The sequence below is a fragment of the Condylura cristata genome, unplaced genomic scaffold (genome assembly GCF_000260355.1).
Source record: "Condylura cristata isolate star-nosed mole 26May11 unplaced genomic scaffold, ConCri1.0 scaffold00026, whole genome shotgun sequence".
NCBI classification, from domain to species: domain Eukaryota; kingdom Metazoa; phylum Chordata; class Mammalia; order Eulipotyphla; family Talpidae; genus Condylura; species Condylura cristata.
Window position 1 is genome coordinate 19195830 of NW_004567127.1, and position 20397 is coordinate 19216226.

Here is a 20397-nt window from a genome sequence, read left to right on the forward strand (position 1 = left end):
GGGGATTACAATCGAGATGGAAAAAAAAAATGTGCAAAATGATGTAAAAATAAACTTTTGTAATAATTAAAAAAAAAAAAAAATTCCCCGTTGGGGCCCTCCCTGGTGGTGCAGCGGGTTAAAGCACAGCACTAAGAACCTAAAGCTACTTCCGCATGAGTTTGATTCCTGCCTGCCCCGTAGGTGACCCACATGGCGTGGCAGACCTCTCCTGACCCGCCTGTTGCTGCCCTCAGCAGTGTACTTCGTCGATCTGCCTGTTCTGCTCCCCACTCTTCTCTGGTGAAGTCTCTCGCCACCCCTGAGCATCTGGCCTGTACCCCAGTTCTGTATGCACAAATAAATAAAATCTTTAAAACACACACACACAAACAAAAGGCCCTCCCTGGTGGTGGTGCAGCCAGGTTAAATCACAGCACTGAGAAGCTAAAGCTACTTCAGCATGAGTTCGATCCCCAGCCCGGCAGTTCTGCGTCCTAACCCACTGTGCCACCAGGAAGGACTCTAAAGGTATTTTTATAAAGCATCCATAGTAAAAATGTAATATGCTGTGGACTTCTGGCTTTATTTTCTTTGCTTATGTATAAAATAAAGTGAGTAAACTGCAACTATACCCCAATTTATTTTTAAAATTATAGTCCATGTACCATTTTACCAGTAATTATGGTTTTTTCCATAATAAAGTTTTTTAGTCATTTACTCCCAAAAGTAAACTTTCAACACATCTTTTCTTTAGAACAACGAAGGAGTTGTTTTAAAACATATAGGTATATTTCATTTTATTTCACTTTGCTGTCATTATGCTTCATAGATATTACATTTTATACAAACTGAAGGTTTGTGGTAACTTTTGGGTGCCATAATATATCCAACATAATGTTAGAGCACAGTCTGGTAATTCTTAAAATATTTCAATTTTTTTCATTATATAATGATCTGTGATTGGTGATGTTTGATGTTACCATTGTTGCTTGTTTGGGGATACAATGAATAGTACCAATATGAAGAAATTGAAAGCGCCACTCCAGCAAATGCACAAAAGAAAGCAAAGGAAAGCCTTTTCACTGATAAGAAGAAAGTTTTGGTGGTCGGGATAGATTAAAAAAGAGCCACAACATTTCCTTAAGCCAAACCATTCCAGAGGTTAGAAGTGTGGAAGAAGTTGATTCCAACTCTTGTGGGTGACTCTGACAGGTTCAAGATTTCAGCTGAAAAAATAACTACAGGTGTGGTAGCAATAATAAGAGAACAAATTAGAAGTAGAGCTTGAAGGCGCTGAAATCTAATGATCAACTTGAATGGACGAGGAGTGATTTCTTACGGATGAGCAAAGGTGGTGGTTTTTTTTTTAGATGGAATCTACTAGTGATGATGTTGTGAACACCAGTGAGAAGACAACAAAGCATCTAGATTATATAAATTCAATTGCTTCAACAGTGGCAGAGTTTAAGAGGACTGACTCCAATTTTGAAGACGCTCTCCTATGGTAAAATGCTGTTTTAACAGCATGGCATGCTATAGAGAAATCTTTTGTGAAAGGAAAAGCCAAGTGAAGTAGGAAATCTCACATTTACCTCATTTTAAGAAATGAGGTAAATCATCCCAATCTCATTCAGCAGCCATCAATACCAAGGCAAGACCCTCAACCAGTAAAAAGATCACAAATGACTGAATTCAACATTGGAACTTTAGCAAAAATGTATTTTTAATTAAGGTATGTATTTTTTTGAAGATTTTATTTATGTATGCATATAGAGATGGGGTACAGGCTAGAGGTGCAAGGGTGTCGAGAGAACTCACTAGAAACAGTGGGGAGCACAACAGGCAGATTGACAAAGTATACTGCTGAGGGGAGCAGCAGGCAAGATAGAAGTCCACTGCGCCGTGTGGATCACCTCCAGAGTGGGAAATGAACTCACACTGAAGCGGTCATGGTCTGGCTTAGCTTTACAATGCAGCGCTCCAACCCGCTATGCCACCAGGGAATGCCCCAAGGTATGTATGTTTCAAAGACACATGCTATTACATCCTTAACAGACTATTCTATAGTATAAACATATGTTTTATGTGCTTTGGGAAACCAAGAAATTCTTACGATTTGTTATTGTAATATTCACTTTATGGTGTGGTCTAGAATAAAAACTGCAATAGCTTCAAGATACACTTCATTATTGAATCAGAACCTAGCAACAATAAAGATATTAGAAATATCTGTATTTTAATCAGAAACTATGCAGCAAACTTGCAGCATATTTTTCTCCTAAAACATTATTTCTTCGGGGGCCTTTTTATGATCCTTTTTCAGTATTTGATGAAGTCACTAGTTTGCAGTCAAGCTGTTTTACATATGTCACTTTTACTACAAAAGGAACACAATTATATTTCTAATAGTTTGCTGTTTCTTATCATTAAGTTAGAAATTTCAAGAGGCTTCCAGTACACTCATTCATTAAGCACTACTTATAATAACTGAGAGCTGAAGACATCCCTCATGACCATCAAAAGATAAATAGAAACTGTACATACAACAATGGAATATTACTCTGCCTTTAAAAATATACTGATACATACTGTGATATAGACTACCCTTTAAGACTTTATGCTACATGACATAATCTAGTCAAAAAAGAACAAATACATTTATATGAAGTAAGTGGACACAGAGAAACAAAGTGGAAAGATCATTCCAAGGAACTGAGGGAATGGAGAGAGGCAAGACCCTCAACCAGTAAAAAGATCACAAGTGACTAAAGTCAACACTGGAATTTTAGCAAAAAAGTATTTTTAATTAAAGTATGTATTTTTTTGAAGATTTTATTTATGTATGCATACAGAGATGGGGTAAATACTATTATTAAAAATGATACATTTCTTGGGCCCTCCCTGGTGGCACAAAGGATTAAAACACAGGACTATGAAGCCATTGCGAGCCACTGAAGTACAAGTTTGATCCTGGGCCAGGGAGCTAACCCACATGGCACAGCCGACAGCTCCTTTCTTGCCCACTGCTCCTCTCAGCTGTGTATTTCAGTCAATCTGCCTGTTCTGCTCCCCACTGTCTCTGGTGAATCCTCTCATTACCCTCCCCCCACCACCAAATACCTCTGGCCTGTACCCCAGTTCTTTTATGAATAAATAAATCTTTTTTTTTTCCTGACAAGGAAAGAAGTATATAGCTGAAAAAAATGTTGGGCACTAGGGAGCTTGATAAAAGGAACAAGTTAAAAACCTCAAATTTTGAAATTGTATCATACAAATACTGAACATGCTTAAACTTTCCTTAGAACAGTCCTATTAAGTTTTTCTTTATTTCTATAGTAGTCAAAATAACTTCAGAAGCATGAGAGACAATAGCTGGAAGTCAAAGAATGAGTTTAATTACCAGAAAATAAAGTAAAAAAAAAGCTCTTAAATTAAAATTTAAGAGTCTGTATCAAAATCAAATTGGCAATTAGTTTCCAATCCCTTTAAGTTTCAAATCCCGAGATCACACTTATCCCTAACTCTTACTAGCAAACGCCCTGGTGCCTAGAAAAGGTAAGGAAAAGCATCAAGACAAACAAAAGAAGTAAAAATAAGTAATATTCTAAAGCCACCTATGGATTAGAAATAAACAAGAGTATGAAGTCATTAACATTGGTAACTTGTATTTTCAGTAATTCAAAAGTTGCTTGTTCTATCAAGATGACAAAGCAGAATGTAATTTTTGGGTTCTTTGTGATAACAAATTTGTTGTAAAAGCTAATAAAAAGTGTTTTTTATCAAGGAAAGTAAAAAATAAGAAACTTATCCTCATTTCTCAATTCTAACTTTAGCACTGCTCTTATTTTATTTCTATGAATTTATTCTAAATTACTAGCTGAATACAAATTCTTTTCTTTGTTCTACCTTTAGTATCCCCTCATTTCCTTTTCCAACATATTTATCCTTACAACTTCTGTGAAAGGAATCTCTCTATCAGAAATGTACCTTAATTAAATTGTAACATCTCATATTGAAACTCAATAAAGCTCTTTTCTGTTTCCTCCAAGCTTTCTTTAAATTTTTAATTTTGTAAAATGCTTCGTTATTTTATCTCAGTCATTTGTAAGCACAAGAAAAATGTTGGCATCAACACCAAATTAAATGTCCACTCTAATCATAAATTGCTATAAGCTTCTACTGTATAGTAATTATTGTGGCAATGTATTAATTTAATCCATATGTTCATATTTTAATGTGACTTAACTAAAAGACTTTCATATCACAAAATATAATTTCTTAGAAGTCACTAATATTCAATCCCTATTTTTCTTAATTACTTTAACACAGTCTCGCATCCAAATTAAGTCCCAATAAAGTATTTTTGGTAACACAGCAAGGGACATAACTTTTAAAAAAAAAAAACAAAAAAACTTTCTTCACTCAAAGACAGAATAATGACTTTATTGTCCTAGTTTGGGCTTACTCTATGGCTCTGATTTTCTGCCAAAGTTTCTCTAGCACTTCTGAATACCAAAGTAACTACCAAAAACATTTTTAAGAATAATAAGACTGACTTTTCTCACTCTTCGATTCTATTGGGACTATAGAAACTTTTTGCTTTAGTCTCTCATGAAGTTAAGTCAATTTAGAATTCAGGGTCAATACGTGCAAAGTTGAAGAACATTGAAAGTTTAAAAACATCAGCTTAACTATTTGTTTTCATAAATTTAGTTTTGTTCTTTTAAAACTTGAACTCTGGAGAAACTCACCTGTTATCTTTTATCTTTTAAATAAAGTCTGAATTCAAATTAAACTTTTAGTTACTTCAAAGTTTAGCCACATTATCCTTCTAATTAATACCCCACTGCAACTTTTCTACATCTTTCCCCTGATTTTCTCCACTACTCTTCTTCAACCACTCACTCATTGGCTATTTCTTTTTCTTTTTTCTTTTTTTTTTTTTTTAGATTTATGCATACTGAACTCGGGTACAGGCCAGAGGTGCAGGGGTGGTGACAGGATTCACTAAAGATAAAGCAGGGGCAGAACAGGCTGACTGACGAAGTACACTGCTGAGGGGAGCAGCAGGTGGGTCAGAAGAGGTCTGCTGCGCCCTGTGGGTCACCTCTGGGGCAGGGATTGAATCATGGTGAAGTGGCTTTAGCTTCTCAGTGCTGTGCTTTAACCCGCTGTGCCACCAGGACTCATTGGCTATTTCCATTACCACTGACAATAACTGCAACATCCCTCCTCCCAATAAAATTCAAGAATATCATCTTCTGATGATTAGCCCTGTCAGCTCATTCACTCCAGGACCTCAAGGCGAGTAATTTTTTTTACCAGAATCCTCAAGTTACTGATCCTGAAACATAGCTACTATTCCTCACCCTATTATGTCTTTAACATAGTTAGTGTTCCATCATCCATCATTATAATCACTTCTTTCAAATACCCTCACTGTTCTTGCTTTCCTTGGCAAAATTTCAGCCCCAGTTTAATATTCAACTCGTCACCAACCTACCTATGCTGCTGAAGAAAGGGAAAAGGGGATAACAGAAACAACCATGCTGTCTGTCGTACTTTAAAATGTGTACCTATTAAAATGACAGGCTTTAATGCTATTTAGGCTACATACTTCACTATCCCATCAGCCTAGACAATTACCACAAAGCTGCTTCTTCCACTTTAAATTTAAACCATCTACTGTCCATCTCACTTTCAGCTAATAATCCTGTTTCCTTTTTCACTAAGAGAAAAATCAAAAGATAATTCTTCAATCTCCATAACTATGCTTACCACAAATACCTATGTGCTTCTATTTTGCATTCTTGCCTTTTGCTATGGATAAAACCTAGTGGTTTTGCTTAATCTGAAGAACTAGTATTGTTTCAGATACTGAGTCTACATTTGCTGGATGTATTCCAAGAAGAGCAAGAAGCTAGATAAACAAGTTACAGCTAAGGAGTGAAAGAAGCGGGAACAGGTGTGTGTGGTCAGAATGCTGACTGCATATGACATGTTTTCTACCATTAAGAACCTTGCAAATGGGGCCCTCCCTGGTGGCGCACCAGGTAGTGGCGCAGCACTGAGAAGCTAAAGCCATTTCAGCATGAGTTCAATCCCCACCCTGAAGGTGATCCACATGGCCCGGCAGACCTCTCCTGACCCACCTACTGCTCCCCTCAGCAGTGTACTTTGTCCATCAACCTGTTCTGCTCCCCACTCTCTCTGGTGAATCCTCTCACCGCTCTTGCACCTCTTAAGCATAAATAAATAAACCTTTAAGAAAAAATTACTGGATCTAAAAATACTGTAAGTGGGGCCTTCCCTGGTGGCACAACTGGTTAAAGTGCGGCACTATGAAGCTGTCTGCAGCCACTACAGCACTGAGTGTGATCCCCAGCCAGGGAGTTGATCCACATGGCATGGCAGACCTCTCCTGACCTGTGTGCTGCTCCCCTCAGCAGTGTATTTCAGTAGATCTGTCTGTTCTGCGCTCAGCTGTTTCTGTTTAATCCTCTCACTCCCCATACCTCTAGTCTGTACCCCAGTTCTTGTATGCATAAACAAATATTTTTTATAAATAAATGAAATGTAAATAAAGCATCAACACTATGCTTGGGACTGGTGGCTATTATTCACTTGATTCAACAAATGAATATTGTAATTGGATACTATGGAAATGTGAGTAAAAATATACTTAGTGGGATCTGTGGTGAGCCCATTCTTTGGCCACTCCTCAGCTAGCAACGAAGCCACCACACCCTGCTGTGTCCCCAATCCTAAACTATTTCTTCCTTTCCCTCAATCACAAGTGGAATTGCCTTGGAAAGACCTTCACATTCAAAGTTGAACCCTCAACACAACAACAGAAAACACAAAGGCCAAAATCCAGGATAAGGAAGGAATTTCTCTTTATCAATAAAGACTGTCTGTGCTGGCAAGCATCTGGAAGATGAGCTTATTTTGCCTGACTGCAACACTCAAAAGGAGTCTACTCTTCACCTTGTCTTGAGGCTGTGTAGTAGTGCTAAGGAAGAAATCTTATTTCACACCCAAGAAAACTAAACATTAGAGAAAGAATATTAAGCTGGCCGTCCTGAAATATAAGGTGTGTAAGAGTGGTAAAATCAGTCAACTCCTGATCAGGAGTACCCATCTGATGAATATGGTGCTAGAGTGTTTATGGGCAGCCACTTTGACAGACATTACTGTGGCAAATGTTATCGACCTACTATTTGAACAAACCAGAAGAAAATTGTGTATGGTTAGTAATGAAACATAGTAAAATTTAAATATATATATACACTTAGTGTAAAAGAGTATTACTAATCAAATATTCAGTTCCTCTTTAATTATCACTGGCTGGTAATCACAACAATAAAGCAATTTTTAATGACCATATCTTTATATTTGATCACAATACAGGATTTATGTCTCCAAGCAAACTCAGTATAGCTGCATGAGTAAGAAAATTCAATTACAGGATGATTATACTCTAAAGTCCTTTAAATATTATACATTTAAACATAATTATTTTATTGATCCAAAATAAACTGAGATATTACCAACTTGTCTGTCAAGGTCCTTACCAATACATTACCTAACATGGTATTAAGTTCTACACTTTCTGACAATACCACAGCTTCCACAGTGACAATGTATCTTCCCACTGTCCTTCTCATTTCACTCTGGGGATCCTACAGATCAATTTTCACCTGTTTCACATTAGCTCTTGTATTGATCAGCACTGCTCTGCTTCCCAAATGCCAAACTTAAATGCCAAACTTGAGCCCAGAGGTAAGCTCAGTACTGACATTTGAAATTTACTACTTTATATATAGTTTTCTTTACTGTTTTAATCTCTTGTTCTGACTCAGATTACCGGGTCATGATCTTTCATCACTGTCTTGCTGTTTACCTTCTGGACCCCTTCCTGCCACTGATCCTCTGCCCTCACACTAACAGAGTATCATTTCTTGAGAGCAGAGCCAGCCTTCATATGTGTGTTCCTATTTTTAACATGAAATTCTCAGCAACAGTACTAAAGACAATCTGATTTCTTACTTTCTCTCCACCCCCAGGCTCATTTTCCTCTTAACTCTACTCTCTCCCCCCACCTCCACCCCCTTTGAGTCTTACTCTTCCTGATGAGTGAAATGAAAGTATGAAATCTAATCACAGGGTCTTAGGGCTAGAAGGAATCTCCGAGATTAGACTCTGTTTACAGACAAGGAAACTGAAGCCCCAAGATTAAACTATTTGCCCCAGGTAACAAGCTAAGTAACAGCTGAATCAAGAATCCAGATGTCTTAATTAGCTTTTCCTGTTTTGTTCCTTCAAATCAGTATACATAGTTAAGTAAATACTCTGGCTGTATCTATTATTTAGAGAACAAATGAGCTTCATGGCTTTAATCTAACATAAAGAGATACTCAGTTGTTGGTATATTTATGGGAATAACTCCAAAGAATGACCTCATACTACTACTAGCATATAATTACAGTTTCAACACAGATAATTTAGCTCTAGCTATATCTATATATATTCTTATTATATTCTGAGAGAAGTAAAGCCAGCTCAGTCAGAACATTTATGGTTTATTTTCATAAGAAGATTTGGAAAAATCTTAACATTTAAAATTAAGAAATTATAATGTTCATATAAAATTATTTATATAATACACATTAATGCACATTAATCAGACAAACCTCCAATATCCAAAGAATATTCAAAAAATATGTAATAACTTAGGTTATTTTCTTTCTTGTACACAATTACAATAAAAGTGGGAGACACTAAGTGAAAGGGAATTGATCAAGTGAATTCTCTTGCATATTAATGTAAATTAGGCACAATTAATACCAGTTTAAATTTAGGGTCCTCCCTGGTTGCCCAGGGATTAAGTCTCAGTGCTATCAAGCCACTGTATGTGAGTTCAATCCCAGGGCAGGAAGCTAAACTACAAGACATAGCAGACCTCTCCTGTCTCACCTACTGCTCCACTCAGCAGTGTTTCAGTAGATCTTCCTGTTTGATCCCCACTCTGTCTCTGGTGAATCCTTTCACCCCCTGCACCTGGGACCTACACCCCAGATCGTCTATGCATAAATAAGTAAATCTTAAAAAATAAAAACCAGTTTAAATTCACATGACCACTCTGCCTATTCGTTTTATTTTATGTAGTTCTTATTCCAACTTCAAAATTTTCCTTATGATCAGATAGCTGATTACCAGCTTTTATTTCCATATGTCAACACTGCACAGAATTTTAAATGAGTACATAATTTCAGGCTTTTTAAAAGAACTTCATGTTAAGACTAATTCTCTTTTATTCCTAAAAATCACACTGAAGTAAACCTTATACTTCTATGTACAAGTGTTATATCTACGAAATGAGCTTAAAACTCTTACTCTATTTAAACTCTTACTTAGATCTTTAACATCTATAGCAAGATGGCTGTCAAAAGAAGAGAAATTCTGTTCTTTCATTTATAAGATTACTAGTTGCATGTTTATAACAATTAAAAGATGCATTAGGAGAAAAGTTTACACATGTTGAAAGCTTCACAGCTGAGATGAAAATAAGGTAAACAAAAGTATGTTTACTTTCTGCTGCATTCCAGGCCCAGAAGTAAAATACCTTGAACCACTTTTTTCTTGACTCTCTCTATGCCTTTATTTTAGCACAGAATAAGCTAGAGGCTTAAAGTGTCACTTAATAAAATGGTTTAAAATTTTGACTTGCTATTTTTATCTCACAATTAATGGATTATTAGTTTCCTTAAAAACACTTCAAAAAAATCAATTCTATTTTCCTTTCTTATACTGTTAATACCAAATTAGTGTTGATAGGTTGGTAAACATTGTGCTTAAAGTGTGCTTTTTAAAACTATTCAGAGAGTAGTACACAACACTAATGGCTGCCTATTTTTAGCCAAAATAGCACACAAAAGCCTTTGAAGCCTACAGTCTGTAGAGAAATTAAGACATTCATTTCACAATATGGAAGGCGCCTATAACGAAAGGAAAAGCTTCAGCTACTTACTGGTAGTGTATTTTCTTCTACTGCAAAGTTTATCTGGAGAGTTTCCACAGCAACACAAGTAAAATTAATAACTATGCATTGGAGGAAGCAATCAAATTACTATTTCCCACACATACACAAATTCTACCTTAAACATCATTTGCTCTTGTGCTAATTACAACAGTTGAAATACAGTCTGGAAACGCTAATGTGTGGAAGCTTGTTAAACTGCTTCCTTAAATTAGGTGGGTTTTAGAATTAAAAGAACCTGAAAGGTCCAATGTGTAGGAACTTCAGGAACATCAGTATAAAAGTATAGAGACAAATACACTCCAATGCCTTTGTGGAGGAACTTTGTATGTATTATCTTACTTAATCTTGATCCACAATCCTATGATCAAGGATCCTATGATGTCAATTTGGGAGTCTCTATATTTGACACTGCAGGAAACAGATGAAAAGCACTAATTTGTCAAAGGCAGTAGTGGCAGGCTGGTATGTGCACAAATAAGTGGAAAAGAAAGGTTTACTCATACCTCCTTAGTGAACTGCCCTGAACTCAATAAAATCAAACTGTGAAGAAGTGCAGTGATTTTGGAAGAAATTAAAGACATTTAGAATAGTTACAAATTTTGATACATGAATCTTGCTTTAAATGGCAATGGCTGCCTTCTAGAAGCACGCCTCAAAATAATCTGAGTCATGATGTCAGTATGACTGTATGAATTAAAGAAAACAAGTCAAAACTAAACTTCCCATAAGAAGAAACATATTTCCAGGATCTGGAAATGACTGTATATCTCAGAACTCTCCTGAAACTTCTGAGTACTGTAATGTTTGGTTCTACCTGCCTTGGAAAGGACATACTCTTTCATAAAACTGCTAACGTAAAAACTGAAAGAGGCCCTCCCTGGTGGTGCAGCAGGTTAGGATGCAGCAATGCAAGGTAGCCGCAGCCACTTTAATGCGAGTTCTATTACTCACCCTGGAGGTGATCCAGGAGTAGACCTCTCCTGTCTCCACCACTGCTCCCCTCAGCAGTATACTTTGTTGATCTGCCTGTTCTGCTCCCCACTCTCTCACTGAATCCTCTCACTGCCCCTTGCACCTCTGGCCTCTACCCCAGTTCTGTATGCATAAATAAATAAATCTTAAAAAAGAAAACTGAAAGATACATTACCTAAATCAGCCTGGATTTGGGTCCTTAACATATTTAATTCATGGTAATGACTAAGTCTATGTAAAATATTGAGTCTCTCATTTTTATATGAATGAAATGTTTACTGCTTTTAAAATAACAAAAATGCATTTATCACAACTTAGATGTAGTTTAAAGATCATCATTAGTTTAAAGATCATCATTAGCAATAAATATTAATATGACCTATATACATTAAGATCTTCAACATGAGATCCTCATTTAGGAGCACTTGACTACCTCTGTACCCCTCACTGAACAAATGTTATAAAGTGTAGCAGCACTTCTCCTACACCACCTCCCAAGTTTTACTTTTCATGGTTTCTGTTACCAGCAATCAACCGCTGTTAAAAATTTTTATATACTGTAAGATATTTATTGTTAAAACTATCCTGTTTTATTATTGTTACTGCTATTAATCTCTTATCATGGGTAAATCAGATATTTAATACATAAGGTATGGTATTACCTAAGGTTTCAGAGGGTCCTGGAACATACCCAGTGCTATACCCTGCCATACAGGGGATAAATCTAAGCTTATCTAGAGTAGAAAACAGGAAATATAAATAGCCAAATAAAATAGGGAAAACTATAACCTGGGGAAATTGCCCAGCTTTGGTGCTTAACCTGGCACCTGAGCAAATTAAAGCAAGGAAAGAGATCTTGAATTTCATGGACCAATTTCAAATTGGATTCTGAGGACTTACAAAACTGTCAACCATGTGTGTGTTTTGACATCTTTAAAAATAAAATACCGGGGCCTCCCTCGTGGCACAGAGGTTATCAGCAGCTGATGAAGCTATCAGCAGCAACTGCAGCATGAGTGTGGTACCCAGCCAGGGAGTGAACTCACATGGCTCAGCTGCTCCCCTCAATTCACCTGTTTTGATCCCTATTCTGTTTCTGATGAATCCTCTTACCATCCCCCCTCCACTTCTGGCTTGCACCTCAGTTCTTGTATGCATAAATAAATCTTTATAAAAAAATAAAATATATAAATTAGTCCTTCTACTTACTGTCATTTTATAAAGTAATGTAATCTTCCACCCCCAAAAAACCAGGAAGATATAAACCCCACCACCAAATTAGTGTGACTAGCAGTCTTCTTTTTTTAAACATCATTATTTAGAGCTCATTTTATGCAGAAACATGTGTTGTGAATCAAGAATCCAAAGCAGATTCCCAAAAATTGATCCAGAGTTAAGAGCCATCTATGGAGTTTAAAAAATTATGAATCCTGCTCCTAAGACTTACTAAAGCAACCGCTAGGGCTAGATGCCCAGGATGCAGAATGGGCTTGGGGACAATGGTCCACAGTATATTAACATACATGAGTTAAGCAGTTCTTGTTAACAGTAATACCTAATGTGACCCAAATGGGCAACAAAGGTACCAACCCGAAGTTTTTCTGGGAAATCAAGTGGCACTGTGCTTGGAATTCAGGTAGCTGTTTATTTGGCAGATGTGCTAAGAAGAATTTATCTCATTTCAGTGGATGAAGTGTACTAAGAACAGTTGTATGCCAACAGCTGGAGTTCGTAAGCAAAGTTAGCTAGGGCCCCTTCTCCTGGACGATTAAATTACTAACAGTGAGGCAAGATAAACAGGAAGAAAATATGGCAAAAACCTACATTTTTCAACTGGACCACTGCGGCACAGACAGCAATGTTACCTAGTTACCAGCACTCAGTGCCAGGTTTGGAGAATGTTATTTATTTTAAGCCTTGTGATTTTAAAGTTCTATAAGGATTAACTAAGAAAGTGCTTGGCACAACGTTTGTGAGTACATAGCAAAAATTCAATGAATGTGTTGAATCAAGTAAATTTTTACTTTAAAACTTTTTTTTAATTGTCTTATATGCTTAGAAAAGGTTTTTGAGATTTGGGGAAATGTACACGATTTTAAAAAGGAAAGAAAAACAGGATTAATGTATCACACACACAATTTCAGTACAGAAAACCTTCCCTTGTTAAACATTCAGAACAAAAACACACAATAGTAGTATTGTTTATAAAGTCCTCAACACTTGATGCAAGAACACAGTGAACATTAAACTCATCCACTCATCTGTCACTGAGCATTTAGGTTGTTCCCATAGTTTGAGTATTGCAAATAATGCCAAAATGAACATAGGAGTGCACATACACCTTCCAATTAGTGTTTCTGCATTCTTCAGATAAATACCTAGGGGTAGAGTCATTGGATCATACGGTATACCTAATTTTTGTATTTTGAGGAAACCTATTTTCCACAGGGACCAGATCAGTTTACATTCCCAATAACAGGTTCCTTTTTCTTCAAACCCTTGTTATACTGTATCTGGACTTTTCCATATGGGCCATTCTGAAGGTATGACGTGGTATCTTATTATGAGGTATGCAAATTTTTTATTTGCATTTCCCTAATAAGTCATGATGAGCATTTTTTCAGCAGCCTCTGGCCATCTGTATGTCTTCTTTGGGGGAAATGTGTCTATTTAGCTTTTCTGCCAGATTAACTTCCCAAATATTTTTCATCAACTGGCATCTTTATTGATGTGCGTTTCTTCAGCGTACAGACCTGCTCATTTCGGGAAACTTGGCTGCAGATGACGGTTAACTCTGGATTGAACAAGTGTCACCAACAAAGCCTATAGGATACAGATTACCAGAATAAGCTACATTCTATTCTATTGCCAAACTAACTGGCTTTGAGTCTTAATGCCATCTCTTACTGGATGTTGGAATTTTGCTCAAACTACTTAGTCACTGTATCTCATTTTCCTCATAGTAAATTAGGGAAGAATACCCATTTTATGAGGCTTTATAAAAAGTAAATGACTAGAAAGCATGTATAATAAATGGTTGATGTTAGTTACTTCTACTAATTTAGAACAATCAAACGCTGACTGTAATTTAACGACGTTTTGATTTTTTAACTGAAAAGAAAAAAATTTGACTGCCATGAAATTATCGCATATACAGTAACAGGCAAGTTATAGCAAACACTCAATATATCAAAATCTTACTGTCATTTTCAAATTTACATTACATCCAGAGATACCAATTAAATTTCTGCCTCAGATAATGGCTATGGGAGGAAAGTGGTTCTTTGGATTCTCAAGCATTAATTAATATACTGAATAAAAGTAATTTAAATACAATTAGCATTTTGTGGGAATTCTAGTTTAGTTACTGCTACAGAGAACCAAGCTTGTTACTTCTTTTTGAATCTTAGAAATAAATAAGCCAATGAGAATTAAGTCCCCATTTCTGACATAACATCCAGAGGGAGAGTCAGTATTGAGAAGTCTCATTTTGCCTACCTAATAATCAGTCCCTTGCAAGTACCCCCAACTCCCTTGTGCTTCTTACTTTGCTGTATGTCTGATAAAATTCCAACCCTAATTATATAAATATAATTTCATACTTCCTAAATATGCCCATATCCAGTTGGTTTTAACAGTTTTAACCCATCCATATTGCTGGTCCACTTTTAATTTGTGACTACAAACCTAATGAGGATTTTCAAAATTTCCTTCTAATCCTACATTTTCCTTTTACATTTCCCAATCTACAATGACTATTTTCTACTTTCTTATGAAATCTTCAACAGCATCTTTCTTTCTCACATTTTGAGTTAATTGACCTTCTATTTTCACGGGGAAGAAAGACTGAAGCAATCAATAGGTAACTACCTCATCCTTCACATCATTAAACCATCAACCTACCTGTACTCTGCCTTCTGTTTCACTGTTTCCTCTCCTAAAACCAGTTCCTTCATTTGCTCACTGATCCCATATTCTTTTATACACAAGGACAATTCTTGTGAAATTGTACTTTCTGCTGTTTTACCATTTTCTCTTTCCTCCAGATATTTCTCATTCATTCATAAACATACATCCTGTAATAATACCATCTATGCTTTTAAAAAAAAAAGCTCTTACCCTGTGCTCCTATCTAGCCACATTTCCTTGCCTCCTTTCTTAGCAAATTTCTCTAAGAAATGCATAATTGTTCTTTCTACTTTTCAGATTTCCTATTTACTTTTTTCTTCACCTCCAAATGCTTTATCTTATTTTTCTACCAAGAAGGACATTCTCCTACATAACGAAATATAGCCATCAAAATCCGTAAATTGACAGTAATATAATGCTACCATCTAATTTTCATACCCAATTCAAGTTGTCATTTGCTCCAACTACATTCTTTAGAAGAGAAACTAATCAAAAGATGTATTATAGGCCCTCCCTGGTGGCGCAGTGGGTTAAAGCACAGCACTGAAAAGCTAAAGCTACTTCAGCATGAGTTCGATCCCCGCCTGCCCTGGAGGTGACCACATGGCGTGGCAGACCTCTCCTGACCCGCCCGCTGCTCCCCTCAGCAGTGTACTTCATCGATCTGCCTGTTCTGCACCCCACTCTGTCTCGGGTGAAGCCTCTCACGATCCCTGAGCCTCTGGCCTGTACCTCTGGCCTGTACCTCAGTTCTGTATGTACAAATAAATCTTTAAAAAAAAAAAAAAAGATGTATTATAAGCACTGCCATGTTCTTTAGTATCCTTCAATGTTTCACCCTGACAAAGGTTTCAAGCCAGTTACTTTGTAAAGTGACCAATTTGAGTTTAATATTCCCCATGATTCAGATTATGCCCCTTTGGCAGAAAATGAAGCAGTATCCTTCTCATTGCACCCAGCGTGCAACATCATTAAGCCTTTAAACATACCTATGGGCCTCTCTGTCTATACAGACAGGTAGACTTCAGAGGTTTTTGTGCACTATTTTGGCTAAATATAGGCAGCCATATGGGCCTCTCTGGTGGTGTAAAGGGTTAAATCTCAGCACTATGAAGCTATTTGCAGCCAGTGAGCTGAAGCACATGGTGCAGGACCTCTTCTGCCTGGTCCACTGCTCCCCACAACAGTGTATTTATCTGCTTGTTCTGCTCCCCACTCTGTCTCTGGTGAATCCTCTCACCTGCCCCCCACACCTCTGGCCTGCACCGCACCTCTTGTATGCATAAATCTTTAAAAAAAAAAAAAAAACAGGATGTGTGAATTATTTTCCACAGAAGTCAGCTCTGACTCAATTTAGGTACATCTACTACATATTTCCACAGCACCCTGTACTTCACGCTCATTACACTTTCAATAATTTGCTCAATACTTATCTTGCTAGTTGGATGGTAAACTCCTTCAGAGTAGGGGCCTTATCTATGCTACTTAAAATTTCCCCCTTCAGAGTGACCAAATTTTATCAGTACTTCCATATACTCACTAAACTTCAATGGGCTGGATTCCCTTGCTCTCTAATTTCTTCTTGGGTTCAGTCAATGGAGAGCGCAAAGAGAATGAAAGTAAGTTCATGGTTTTCATTCCTCCAATTCTCTCCCTGTCAGGTAACTGCAAATTCCCTAGGTTGCTCTACTGAAAGCCAGAAATCTTATCAGGTGGCCCTATGTTATAGCTTCTGCTAAGGGGTATAGTAACCTTTCTTCTTGCATAAGTAATTAAAAGCCCCCAACCACAGCTTGGTTCTACTGGTCAGGCCCACATCTTTATCAAAGAGTGTCTTTATCAAATTCTCCAAATGAGCATATTAAATGTGCTACTTTTTACCAGGGACCTGATTAATACAATGTCCATTCAAAGGCATGCTAAACTCAAGATAAGACAATCTAATCTGTGTGGCAATTCCTACAAGGCAGTACTAGACACAATGTGTCCCACAAAGTTAGTCCTCCACAAATGTGTAGACCATAAGATTGACCACAGCAGTGAAGGTTAAGAAATCATTAGATAAATTAGATCTATTAAAAGCACTAAAAAGTACATTTATAGACTTTGGAGTCACTCAAACCTGGGTTCAAATTTAGCTTTGCATGACAAAGTTAACCTTAGTTTCACATTCTATAAAATGGGAATTTCACCCCTTAACACAGTTGGCTGGGAAAAAAAAACTACTGGATTGGCTGTGACACGAGTACATGTTTCAAATCCTATGATCCTGCCTTCCCCAGATCAATTCTTTCAAAAGTAGTTTTATGTAAGGTGGTTCAAAATCACTTATTTTCTTTAAAATTATGTATAAAGATAGAATAGCAAATCACTTTTGAGATGAAAAAAATTTTAAATAAGAATGAATCTGTAAACAAAATGCAGACAAAAACATTCCATACACCTGTTAAATGTAAACAAGAAAACTGTAATTTTCCTACATCAAGTTCAAAATGGGAAATGCAAATAGTCATAAAAAACAACTTCTGTACAACACAAAAGCTTAAGGGAAATTTCTCCCATGGCCTCCTTGAGAATATACTTTAACATTGTAAGCAATATTTTAAACAAATCCTCTTGGTAAAGTAACAAACTACTAGATTCTTTTAAAATCTCTCACATATTTGGCTGGTTTTTTCAACAGAAGCAACTCAATAAAGGTAGTGTAACATATATGGTAAATAAAAAAGTCAAGACTCTAAATACAGAAAGTCCTGTACTTTCTAGTTTTGCAACTTTGCTATTGAGTCATTTTAGGCAAGATAATTAACCTCTCTGAACCCCAAAAAGTGAGGTACACTGCCTCAAATAAAGTATTCAAAAATCATTAGATTATTCTTAGCAGCATCACAAAAAGCAATTTGATAAGCATATAAAAGGGAATATTAAGCAGTCCAAGTACAAGAAGTTTCCTAATGCCCTGGCTTAATCTAAGCATAGATGTCAGAGAATATAAAGTAATAGCTTTCAAACCTTGATATTAGCAAGATCTTGGGTATTTATCAAAAATACAAAGTCTTATGATTCATTCCCAGAGATTCTGATTCAAGAGGTCAGCATAGGGCTTGGGAGTTTGTTTTGTTGTTACTGCCTTTAAATTCCCAAGATGATTCTAGTGGTAGCCCAGATGAGAACTGCTAGTTAACAGCAATGTTTCTCAGCCAGGGGTAAGAAACACAATCTCCAATAAAGTCTTATAAAAACTCCAAATAGCTGATCATCCAACACCTCTAGAACTTAATCAGAAAATCCAGGTCAAACTGGCCAAATGGCCAAGAGCTAACTGAAGTGAGCGTTGTTGTTAAATCAGAATATAAAATCCACAAAATAAATCAGTAACCTCTATACTTTAAGAAATTACATACAGGAAAAAAACAAAATTTTACCTAACTAGAAACAAGATACATGGAAAAGTAGTAGGCTATAGACTTAGATAACAGTCCAAATACTAAACAGAGAAAATAAAGATGTGACTTTCACATAACTTTCTATCTACAATATAAATGTATATGTACTTGTGAGACATTTCTAATCACGATAAAGAATATTGTCATTGGGCCTCCCTGATGGTGCAAGGGGTTAAGTCACAGGTGAACTACCTGCAGCCACTACAGCATGAGTTCTATCCCTGGCCAGGGAGCTCTCCAGACCCCTCCAGTCTCACCTGTCTCACCCACCGCTCTTCTCAAAAGCAGCATACTTCAGTTGATCTACCTTTTCTGCTCCCCACTATCTCTAGTGAATCCTCTTACCTCCCCATACCTTTGGCCTATACCCTAGCTCTTGTATGCGTAAATAAATAAATCTTTTTTTAAAATACTGCCATTATTCTTAGAAGAGAACTGAAGAACGGCCAAAACACTTTAACTACAGGAATAAACTAACTTACGCATTAAGATTCAGAATTCAAAAGGTCATATGAGAATTATGCAGGTTCTTATTATTTTTAAATCTCTTGTACCACACCTTTCCTGGCCTTTCATAGCTGAAACAGAGATCTAATATAAAAATGTTTTAGGCCTAGATAGCAAGGGCTATTGTCAGAGTCAGAGCTAAGGGAAGCAAGCAAAGTGGAGTGCCAGTTAGCTAAACGTTTCTTCACAAAAGTGATAATATTTGCACTTGGATTCTAAGTTTCTCAAATGAAATGCCAAAATTAAACACCTCCTTAATTTGAAAGAGTAGCTGGCAAATTTGAGAAATACCAAATATAAATACAGAATCTTAACATTATAATTTAAATTTCTCCTTTTCTCAATATAGCACAGCTGCCATCAATACTGGTTTGATTCATATTTTACTTAAACATACTACACCAAGGGAAATTGAGATAAACCTTACACTTTAGAGTTAACCTCCCTGGTGGTACAATGAGTTAAAACATAGCACTAGGAAGCTAGCCACAGCCACTTCAGCACAGGTTTGATCACAGCCAGGGAGGTGACACACAAGGCATGGGGGACCTCTCCTGACCCGCCCATCTCCTGACCTGTCCGCTGCTCCCCTCAGCAGTATACTTGGTAGATCTGCCTGTTCTGCTCCCCACTGTCTGGTGAATCCAATCACCTCCCCTGCATCTCTGGCCTATACCGCAGTTCTTATATAAATAAATCTTTACTTCAAAGAGTTAATTAAGGAGAACAGACATTTCTCCAAAGATAATACAAATTGACAATAAGCTCATGAAAAGAGAGCTCAACATCATTTGTCATTTATCATCATTGTGCAAATCAAACCACCACGAAGTAATGCTATTTTACACCCACCACAATACCATCACCAAGTAGTAAGATGATACCAAGTTTTGGCAACAATATACAGAAATCAGAACCCTCATCTATTGGTGTTGGGAATGTAAAACAGTTAAGAAATTCCTCTAACAATTAAAGTACCATATGATTCAACAATTCCACTGGCACTATTAACCATCACGTAACAACAGGGATATGTTCTGAGAAATGTAATGTTAGATGACCTTGTGTTATTCAAATGTCACAGAATGTAATGACACAAATCTTGATGGCATCACCTTCGACACCTGGCAATGTGGTATACCCTACTGGGACCATTGTCATGTATGCAGTCCAGTGATTACCAAATATCATAAAGCAACACATGACCAATGGAAATAAAAACATGTCTACACAAAAGCATATCCAAAAATTTTCACAGCAGAATTACTAACAAGAAATAACCAAAACTTTATTTAAGACTATTAGTGACTACAGGCACAAGAAAATACTATAAAGTATTATAAATTAGCCACAGAAGGATGATTCTCACAGACTCACATTAAGTGGAAAGCAGATGCAAAAGAATACATACGGTATACTTTATGTGAAGATTTTTAAAAAATCTACAAAACTGGGCCCTCCCTGGTGGCGCAGCGGGTTAAAGCACAGCACTGAGAATCTAAAGCCGCTTCCTCATGAGTTCGATTCCCGCCTGCCCCG

The 20397-nt window shown here is 36.8% G+C and overlaps 1 protein-coding gene and 1 pseudogene across 4 annotated transcripts in view; one reads left to right on the forward strand and one right to left on the reverse strand.

The window, feature by feature from the left end:
* FNBP1L (formin binding protein 1-like) overlaps nt 1-20397 on the reverse strand; it is a 75326-nt gene that overhangs the window by 46784 nt on the left and 8145 nt on the right. The window lies entirely within an intron of this gene.
* The window catches only part of LOC101619945, a 21425-nt pseudogene continuing 7646 nt past the window's right edge, over nt 6619-20397 (forward strand).